This window comes from Zea mays, chromosome 8 (assembly GCF_902167145.1).
Source record: "Zea mays cultivar B73 chromosome 8, Zm-B73-REFERENCE-NAM-5.0, whole genome shotgun sequence".
In the NCBI taxonomy this organism is placed as follows: Eukaryota; Viridiplantae; Streptophyta; class Magnoliopsida; order Poales; family Poaceae; genus Zea; species Zea mays.
Genome location: NC_050103.1, coordinates 7,799,317 through 7,810,012, shown reverse-complemented (window position 1 = coordinate 7,810,012; position 10,696 = coordinate 7,799,317). Strand labels below are relative to the sequence as shown.

General features: G+C 45.3%; 1 long non-coding RNA gene across 2 annotated transcripts; it reads right to left on the bottom strand.

Moving 5' to 3' along the window:
* Positions 1–7,141: 7,141 nt before the first annotated feature.
* On the bottom strand, positions 7,142–9,371 carry LOC103634721 (uncharacterized). 2 transcript variants are annotated; one of them, XR_556900.2, is made up of 4 exons: positions 9,110–9,371; positions 8,041–8,090; positions 7,852–7,941; positions 7,142–7,645 (listed from the first exon to the last, which is right to left on the bottom strand). It is a non-coding gene; the product is annotated as an uncharacterized lncRNA (long non-coding RNA). The 2 variants fall into 2 exon arrangements; XR_556901.2 differs by having other exon boundaries at positions 7,306–7,645; positions 8,041–8,097; positions 9,110–9,346.
* Between the last annotated feature and the right edge of the window lie 1,325 nt (positions 9,372–10,696).

Sequence of the window (10,696 nt, the reverse complement as noted above, 5' to 3'; positions counted from 1 at the left end):
TTGGGCGACGCCTCCCCTAATTAAAATATTTTTTGTTGTTTTAAAAATCTATTTTATGTTTCATGGAAAAGATTATCACTGGCGGTTTCATTTACTCGTCCGCCAGTGAAAATCGACTTCCACTGGCTGTTTTCTTAGCTCAACCGCCAGTGGAAATCAATTTCCACAGACGGTTTCTAAAAAACGCTGGTGCAAATAGGTTCACAATCGCCTCTATAGAGCTTCTTTGTACTAGTTCACATCCCCTATCTCATACCATATTTGAAATTTTGCTCTGCAAACAGTGTAATCTACAGCGTAAATCTCATATTTTAGACAATATGTGCCGTAGACAGCCTTAAGCCCTAAATCATGCATTTTAGATAACAAACTACGGGAAGAAAATGTTGAGAATGGTGTAGAAAACAAGGATAGGGCGCTAATCCGGAGCGTTGTATATTTGGGTCACTTCGTGGTGTGCCGTATATTTTATTTTAATGATATTTATAAAATAGAACATTGTTAGAGCTATTTTGTATGATTGAGTCCTAAATTTTATGACAGGGCACTGATTTAAGGCACTGTTGGAGATGCTCTATCACAATCTCTTCTATACCATTTCGATGCCCTATTCTCTTTATGGGGAAGATGCTCTATCACAATCTCTTCTATACATTTCGATGGCCTATTCTCTTTATGGGAAACTTTGATATCTTCTTAGCCGTTGCTAGAAATGCAATGTACATGTAGTAGCTGACAGCAGTGCTCAAGAAGCTGGCACTTGCATTTCAAAATATCGAGTGATATTATTAAATTATATATATAATATACACTATACTTAAAGCACCAGTTCCAACGATCGTCTTGTGTCATCTTTTTACAAATAACCCCTTACAAACTATTTCAAAGTAACCCGTTGCACGCCTATAGATGGCCAAACGGTGGCCCGACACGGGCCAAACACCCGCGTGCCACAACTCTGGCCCAGGCACGTCATGCCGCCCTACTGACTGTGTCAGGCCAACCCGTTAGCCCGTCGACCCATTTGATTAAATCAGCGTAAAATGTTAAAAACGATACAGGAGGTCGGGTTCGAACCCATGGCCTGATAGAAGAAGGGAGGGAGACACTGGGTGAAGCTGTCTAACCAGCAGAACATCGTGCTCATATATTTGCAATATTTAATATAAATTGTATATATGTATATATGTTTTTTAAATAAAAAAAATATAACCGTGTCGGGCCGGACCAGCACTACGGGCTGAGGCTACAGCCCAAGAACGACACGACGTTCTTGGCTCTTGCAAGCATTAGGTCGTTTCTGAGACCACATTTGCGCAATGGACTCTCAATGGTGTTTGAGGTTGCTGAATTGGAAGAAGCAACAATGATTTGTCACACTAACAGTAAAATGAAAGGTTATTTGTTGGTTTAAACGTTAGTAATTGCTACGAAATAGCATAATTTATATGGAGCGTATTCAGTTTTTTATTGATGCCTTATTGTAATACCCAAATTCTTGCTGAATAAAAGAAAGGTTATAAAATTTTATTTTGTGGATGTTCTTATTTAGCATAAATAAAACCATCATGTTCAAGTGATTAAATTAACTAATAAGTAATGAAATAAGGTAAATTAAAAAAAATATGCATCATGCTGGATTTTATTTTATGTGTTGCATTAGGTTGGAAACTGAGAATCAAAACTCTATTTACATTTAGAATTCGTTCAAAAATTAGAAGAAAAAATAAACAAAATGCAAAACCACGATCATCCCATCTCCTATTCTCTTTCCCACAGCCCACATGCACTGATGCACATGCTATACGGGTTTTTAATATTTTTTAATTCATTTGGCCGGAGCTTACCTAAGCATGACCTAAGCAGTGACATAAGCATGCAAGCCTCTCACGCACTGCTCATTTCCATCCCAGCCAAACTCGCGTCGGTTACCGGAGATCTCGGACTCTACGCGTCCGACTTCTAAGTGGACGCAACGGCCGAGCCTCACACCCCGTACACGATATGCCTGCTTGGGCACAGCTTGCTACGACCGTTCTTCTGCTCCGGCCGTTGCGGGTCGTCGGGTAGATCTCGCGCCGGGCTCGGGTAGCGTTTCGTCAACAACCCCAACTACTGCGAGCTCCAGCTCTTCCCCTCCCTTAGCCCAGTCCGGTGCCCTCTCAGACTACCACGCGCTGCTGGCGAGTCTCTGACATCGTGGGCCAACCCGTCAGCGTTGTCTTCCCCGAGTAGGACTCCAACAGAACCCCGCGTGAAGGCCGGTGCGGACCTCTCCTCCGCAAATCCGAGCCTGTAACAAACTAGCCTAAAGCTTCGCGTCTCTCGCGGGTCGGCCAAGCTCGGACTTGCCCCCTCCGTCGCATATATGGGTCGCCATGTACCCCTGTGCCGAATGAGAAACCATAGCGAGCAGAGATGGAAAGCGGGAGGAGAAAGCTCTGGCATGTCCGTCGATGGGGAATCTGCGGGGCGGGCTGATGGACCGAACCTAGGGGAATTTCTCATCGGAGCTCACCACCGCCGCGGATCCGCCATCGACTGTGGTCGTGGTGAACAGCTACACGAATCACGGTGGTGATTGCTCACCGGAACCGCGGAGCCATCTGTACCGTGGGCAGGGCACGGCGCAGCGTAGAAACTGGTATGGAGCCCTCATCTAATTCCCCTATGTTTTATCTGCGCTTAGATTACCTCAGATCAGAGTTTCGGGCCCGGGATCGGAGAATGGCGGTCTGACAATGGCGCCGCCGTGTGGGCCTGGTGAGCCGCCGCGTTGGTCGTGCGGCTCCGTCGTGCATGTAAGGAAGAAAGGCTCCCAACCGTTGTTCGAGTAATAGACGACCCAGATTGGTGGACGTATTCTACCTGCTAGAATTGATCCTGGCCGCTTGGTATTGATCAGACGGATGCGTGTGGGGCGCAGGTGTTTAAAAGATGGACCGTCGAGATTAGATCTAAGGGTAGATGGCGGATCAGACTTCATAAAATATAGGTTGTAGATCCTTGATCCGATGGTTCATGTCACTTACCGGTTTGTCCCGGGCGTGATCTAATCTGGATCGTGCAGGTTTGATCCATCGGCTGGGGTTCATCGGTACCCTTTCGCCTCGGCATTTATTCTAAAGACCCCTCGGCTTTTCTCAAATCAGCCCGCCGTCCAGTGCGGGGAGAATATGAGTCTTGGGACGTTTGCAATCTAGCCCCTGGGCTTCTGTCTATTCCGCGCGCAGTCTAGAGAGTAGTAAAATTAGAGAATTAATTCTGGAAATTGATTTTTAATACAAAAATAATTCCCAAAACTTGTATAATTCATATTAAATTCATTTTAACTCCAAATTGAGTCATTCCAGTTGCAATAAGTTTGTTTTAATATTTTCTATCAACTAGTAACACTGTTTAGCTATGAAACTTAGATTAAAATTGTTCACTTGAATTAGTCTACACCAAGCATTAAATAACTCAGAGATTCATGACACAATAACCGTAACTCCATTTAGATCCATTCTAGTTGCATTAGTCCCACAATAATATTTATTATCATGTGGTAACTTTGTTTTGTCATGAAATATAGATTAAAATGTTGCACTTAGTCTATGATATATTTAACCACGTGGATCTTCGGAAAACCATAACTTCATAACCGTAACCCCGAATTTAGCAGTTCTCGGTCCCACGATCTCGTTATGACGCGTAGATTATTATTACTCAGTTTATTCTTATGTTTGGTGTGATGTTAATTTTGCCTATACCATGTTTGTTTGTATTGCTACGACTAGCGTGAGGTCACGAGTCACCTGAAGATCATCCTGGTACCTGGAATCTCAAGTCTCAGGCAAGTTGTGCCCTTGATCACTTCTTTTTACCTATTCATGTTCTGATTAATCATAATGATCTGCATAGGTTAATTTTGATGGGACCCAATAGGTTACCCTAGTTTGTCTATCTTTATACCTTGTTACCACTGAACTTTTTGGGTAGTACTTGCTAGTGCTTTATGTGGTTTTGGGTATGAAGATACATTACTCATGATTATACTTTTGTTATCCGTTGTTATTTATCGTTCATGATAAGATCATTATGTTAATTGGAACATGGAGCGACCACCCGGGAAAACAGTGCTACCACAAGGGTATAATGGGACGCCCTTGGCTGATTAATTAGGAAAGCTAGTGGAGGACTACCTTACCCGAAAGGGGCAAGGGCAGTAGGGGAGTGGTCAGTGTAGGGAGGCCCTCGGGAGGATTTTGCTGCGATGGCGGTCCTGCAAGGGATTCCTGCATTGGAGCTTCCTATAAACTGTAGCGGGTTTTCTGAAGCTAGTGGAACTTTGTAAAGGCCTCGTAGTGTTACCCTGCCTCGCCTCCTCGGTAGAGGTGTATGGGAAGTCGCGATCCCTTGGCAGATGAGTAACATGACTTGTGGGTAAAGATGCGCAACCTCTGCAGAGTGTAAAACTGGTATACTAGCCGTGCTCACGGTCATGAGCGGCTCGGACCCTCACATGATTAACTTATGGAACTAAATTCAATTTGTCATATGCATTGCATCGCAGGTGATGTTGTTACTTTTGTTCTACTGCTTAATTGGGATGGTATTTACTTATACTTAGTAATTGCTAATAAAATTTTGACCAACTTTAAAAGCAATGCTCAGCTCTAACCATCCTCTTTGGTAAGCCTTACACTTCACGTGAGCTCCCACCTTTGGCGAGTTCATGCACATTATTCCCCACAACTTGTTGAGCGATGAACGTATGTGAGCTCACTCTTGCTGTCTCACACCCCCCCCACAGGTCAAGAACAGGTACCGCAGGATGAGGCGCATGGAGGATGCTACGATGAGTTCGTGAGAGATCTAGGCCGTCGTCTCCCAGTCAACTTTGGGTTGCTGGACCGTTGTCTCCTTATAATGTAACTATTTATTTATATTTTGTACAGAACTCCTATTATATAGTAAAGATGTGACATTCGATCCTGTGCCATGATTCATCATATGTGTGAGACTTGGTCCCAGCACACCTGGTGATTATGTTCGCGCCCGGGCTTTGGACCCCTGAAACCCGGGTGTGACACTTACTTTAGCAATCACTCCATATTTTGATCTATCTTTTTTATAAGTTTGAGTTCATGTGACTTATTTTAGAAACTTGAGCTCACAAACTTTCTCATATTTGATCTCTGTATGGTGGAATTATGTCATTTTATAATCTCTGTTCGTTCATTCAGTCGTTGTGAACTCGCTTCTAATCGCTCACTTCATTGGTCGTGTTGTACCAATACATATTGGATGGAGTAAACAATAACATCAATTAGCCAAATCAAAAAAATATATTATATGGAGAGCGGAGACAATCAATAAAAAATCTTGAATTTTTTTGTGGATAGTTTACATAGGTATTGTTGTAAGCCGTCGTAACGCACGGATGAGGTAATGGAAGCCCAGGGCTTCCATTAGTACCAGGAAGCCCCAGCCAGGTATAGCCACGTCCCGTACCAGCGTGCGTCCCATCGGGCACGTGTTCTTACTCGGGCAGATTTTAGCGTAAAACGTGAACCAAAACAGCGTAACTGATTACGAATTTTAGCGTAAATCGTAGATATGTTTCGAAACGGTGAATGCGTCCCGAAAATTACGACGTAAAAATCTCGCACGTCCCATCGTGATCGGGTTCTGACTCGGACAAATTTTAGCGTAAAACATGAACCAAAACAACGTAAATGATTACTAATTTTGGCGTAAATCGTAGATCTGTTTCGAAACGGCGAATGCGGCCCGAAAATTAAGGCGTAAAAATCTCGCGCGTCCTATCGTGATTGGGTTCTGACTCGGACAGATTTTAGCGTAAAACATGAACCAAAACAGCGTAAAGGATTACGAATTTAAGTGTAAATCATATATCTATTTCGTAACGTGAACGGGGCCTGGAAATTACGGCGTGAAAATCTCGCGCGTCCGATCGTACACGGGTTCTGACTCGAGTAGATTTCAGCGTAAAACGTGAACCAAAATAGTATAAATCATCGATCCGTTTCGTAACGACGAATGGGGCCTAAATTACTGCGTGAAAGTCGCACGCGTATGATCATGTGCAAGTTCTGGCTCGGGCGGATTTAAACGTAAAACATGAACCAAAACAGCACAACGTAAATGGGTATGAATTTTAGCGTAAATGTGGCCCCGCATGAGGTTGTCGCAAAACACATCAATAAATATCGTAAATTAAAATAAAACATATCAATATATATGTCATAAATTGGTGAAAATGGCAACACGTGTGTCGGTACCCTGAATCAGGGGTATCCTCTCCTACAGTATGAAGGCGCTGCACCCGTACGACACCTCCTGGTCACACGGAGAGCGGCACCCGACCCCACCACATGGGCAGGCCTAAGGGCACCACGTGGCGAGGAAGGATGATACGTCCCAGGAAGCACCGTTGGGTCCGGACCTCCGCAAGGAACACCGGACCCCTGTAAGCACGAGCCCGGAGCTCCCGTGGAGACATGCCAGGTCCCCTGAGTGAGGTCTGAGCCTTGGCAGGGTCCCGGGACAGAAGGGACCCCAGCACAAGCAAGGGTCCGGTGCCGACACGTGCCCAGGCCTTGCCCTACGCTCCCCGCTCAGGCAGAAACCCACCGCGGTCGCGTGCCTTGTGGCCCGTAACGTAAGCCAACGGGCCGAGCCTGACACAAGGCCCATGCGGATGTGCAGTCTTTGCATTTATTGCAGAGAGGACGTGCTGCCTGCCACCACGCTGACAGGCGACGCGTCCTCTCGGCATTTAATGCGTCCTGTCCAATCTGCCGGCAGGCGGCGTCAGGGTCACCCAGCAGACGGCGCACCTGACCGGTCTGTTGGCAAACAGTGCGCCCGTGCCGAGCGGCGCACAGTACCCATCACCCCTTCTACAAGAAGCTTCCCCTACACGCCGAGGATACGGAGATCTCGGGCGTCAGGACACAAGAAGATTACCCCAGCAGCAAACATTGGTGGCTCCAAGCTCTATATTCTTTATGTCCCTGGGCCCACATGTCGGGGCCAGCACCTTTGTGCATGCCCCCCTTCAACTATAAAAGGGGAGGCATGTGACGTTACACACAGGCAGAATCAGACAAGCTCAGCCTTGCAGACTCACTCAGACACTAACAAGTTCATACAAGCTCTCAAGCAATACATCACACGGTGGAGTAGGGTGTTACGCTCCGGCGGCCCGAACCACTCTAAATCCTTGTGTGTTCTTGTGTTCTTGTGTTCTTCCCACTTTTCCAACTAACAAGCAAAACGCTTAGGCCCCTCCTCATCTTAGGATTTAGGGCGGGTGCACTCCGCCACCCGGTCGAAGATTTACTCTCCGATAACGTGATTTGAGGTAATTATAGCATAAATGCAAGCTAACCATCTACAGAACAAATGTTTCAGATTTTACAATAAGATACAAGAGATAATTATTCTTGTACTCAACTATAAGAAGGACATCTTTTGGCGAGGCTTTCATAAATGAGTACGTAGTGCTCCGAATAAATGCAATAAGAAACAGGATTAATAAGGCGTCTTTGAGGTGGTATATGTATGAGTACATGATGAACTGCACAGTCCAAATACTCAGCTGACAATTAGAGATCGACAGTGCCTTCCCTACTCCCTGCATGCAACCACGGGTTTTATGTTGTCAACAGTGGTCACGGTGCACCAGTTGCAAAATATTTAGATCCATGCCACTACTGCTAATGAATGCATATGACAATCTAGAGCCGGTATTTTATACCTCAATTATTAGCTCTAAACTTGTACAACAAGCTTATCCATCTAAATGCTAGAGTCTATGACCACTTATTACTGCAAACTTACGCGAATGGCCACTAGGAAAGCTCTTGCGCCCATCTTGTAAGAAGTTTTCTCACCATGGCAAATCACATCACCAGTCACTTGATCGTATAACTGCACCCAATATATCATAGAGGCATTGTGTTAATTTGAGGATGAAAATCATCTCTAGGAAAGAACTATCTACATGCAAATGAATACAAGGAAGTATACCTGCTTTCCATCAGGAAAACATCGCCAGAAGTCTGGCCTTGGTCTCCCTACTGCAGTCTTTATTAAATCAGTAAAGACCACAATTATCAACACAACAAAAAGGACACTTGGAGGATTTATATGAATTATTCAGCGACATGTGAATCAGCAACTCAGCACACTGAAGAAGTAAACTAACAGAAGATAGCAGGGACATTTAAAAAAACCTAGTGCTACCTGATGCAGATCATAAATGTCACCAAGAGCCGAACTACTTTGCATTGGCTACGAACTTCTCTACAGTAGGCAATGATTCAAGATCCAAAATTCAAGTCCTTGAGTTATGAACTCCCATGTACATGGAAGCCCTCTTGCCCTAGGTGTGCAGAACTAAAGCAGCAAATGCATTTCAACATGCTGGTAATATTACTAATCAGTTCTGAATTCGTTGAGCTTGAGTCATACTAGATTTTTAATCTGAACATGTTATAAACATAAAATAGTGGACCAAATATTTATACTTTGATTACACGCAACAAAAAATAGGACAATTTTTGCGTAGTAATCTGATGCACGAATACAACAAATTAATTGACAATCCAGGGAATCAAAGAAGTGAAATAGTGACTTTACAAAAACAGAGTGCATGTGTAGTGCAGAAAAAGTGATCCATGAGGTACCTGTAACCCGAACTATCGTCACCTATCCATGAAGAGCTTGTGATATCATAAATCCATCAATACTTTAACTAGGGATTCAAATATTCTAGACGCAGTCACTCCTCAAATATATTGATATCCTCTCTAACAAATAGATATGGACAAACTATAAAAGATAAATAATCGGCTAAGCTAAGCTTGATCCTATGGATTTTAAGAATCTGGACAGAACAAAATTCCACGGTTCTAGATCAAAATATAGACGATAAAGTGCCATGTTTTTTTTGGGGGGGGGGAGGACCAGATCAAAATACCTCGCTCTACTTGTGTACAAGGGGCATAAAATCCCTGTATTATTGAAAATTAGATCCAAGATAACCACTTGTTGTACGAATCCTATCGTCCAACAGTAAATAATAGGCAACTGTTACCTGCAAAGCAAGCCAAACTGGATCTTAGGCAGCACCGGTCGGTCGACGACCACCCTGTGCTCGCCGACCTGGATCTTGGGCACCACCCAGTCCGCCAGCGCCAAGTCTCGCCGCTTCTTGCCAACGCCCACGGGCTTCATCCTGTCGTGGTGCAGCACACGAGGTCACGAGTGCCCCCCGTGGCGCACGCGTCTGGCGGTGCGAGGAGGAGGGAGAGGCCAAAGTCGCCGAGGCACGCCCGCATGTCGGCCTCCACGAAGATGATGGACGAGGTGACGAGGTAACAATGTTCTATTTTAATAATATTTATAAAATAGAACATTGTTAGAGCTATTTTGTATGATTGAGTCCTAAATTTTAAGACAGGACACTGATTTAAGGCACTGTTGGAGATGCTCTATCACAATCTCTTCTATACCATTTCGATGCCCTATTCTCCTTATGGGGAACTCTGATATCTTCTTAGCCGTTGCTAGAAATGCAATGTACCATGTAGTAGCTGACAGTAGTGCTTAAGAAGCTGGCACTTGCATTTCAAAATATCGAGTGACATTATTAAAATATATATATGAGTTTATCTATACCGTACTCCACCAACATCAACCTTTTTCTGCATGTGTGTGTGTGGTTGGAATGAAGAGACTGCACCCTATCTGCCCCTTTTTCCTCAAGGAAAAAAGCACTCTTTTTCTGTGGCCTCGGTAATTGTGATGTATGATTCCACGGCAGAAATGCAAGAGGAGATATAGGGTGGGTTGCAAAAAGTTGGTCCCAGCTAGCTGGGCCTTCTCCCCATCAGTCCCTCTTCCTCCAAGACCAAGAACATAACTGGAGAAAGAATGCCCAACATCGATATAATGCATGCAGTACCCCGGCTGTCCTGCAAGCCCCGGAAAATTATACGGAAAAGAAAAGAGAAGTAGTAAACAAGAGAGGACTGGTCAGATGAGCCCCACATCCATTCATGTCGCGTCTCACATCCAGGCCAGGAGATTGTGATGAGATGCCAATGCAAGTATGGGCACGCACGGCAGATACCTCACCCTTACAGTCCGATCAAAGCCTTTGCCATGTCGTACGTCTCGGTCCTTTTCTACTGCATGCGGCTCTAAAGGCGTACATTATATATATATATATATATATAATTTATATATTAAAAGTTCTGAGTTTACAATAACTAGAGGAAGTTCAGGTCGGATGGTGCAATCCGGTCCAGCCGGACCACATCCGGACGCCTATAAACAGGACCCGGAGTGCTAGGGTTCAGTTTTTTACGCTCCACCAGATTCATTAGCGACACCGCGTGCGACGACGGCGGTTGCCCCAGAGCGTGCGCGGCGGTGGACCCCCAGCCGGTGACCGCAACTCCATGACCTCGACGAATGGTGGCGGAGGTTCCTCGATCCGGAGTAGTGGCGGCGGTTCCCAGGTCGGTGGCGGTGGCTCCCCGATCTAGAGGGCGAGCGACAGCGTGGCCCTTGTGCGGGCAAGCGGCGGCGTCCCCGAGGCCCCGAGGAGGCGGCACTTCCAAGACCGGCGAGCAAGCGACGCCCGTCGACGTGCGAGTAGCGACGGTGACGCATGAGG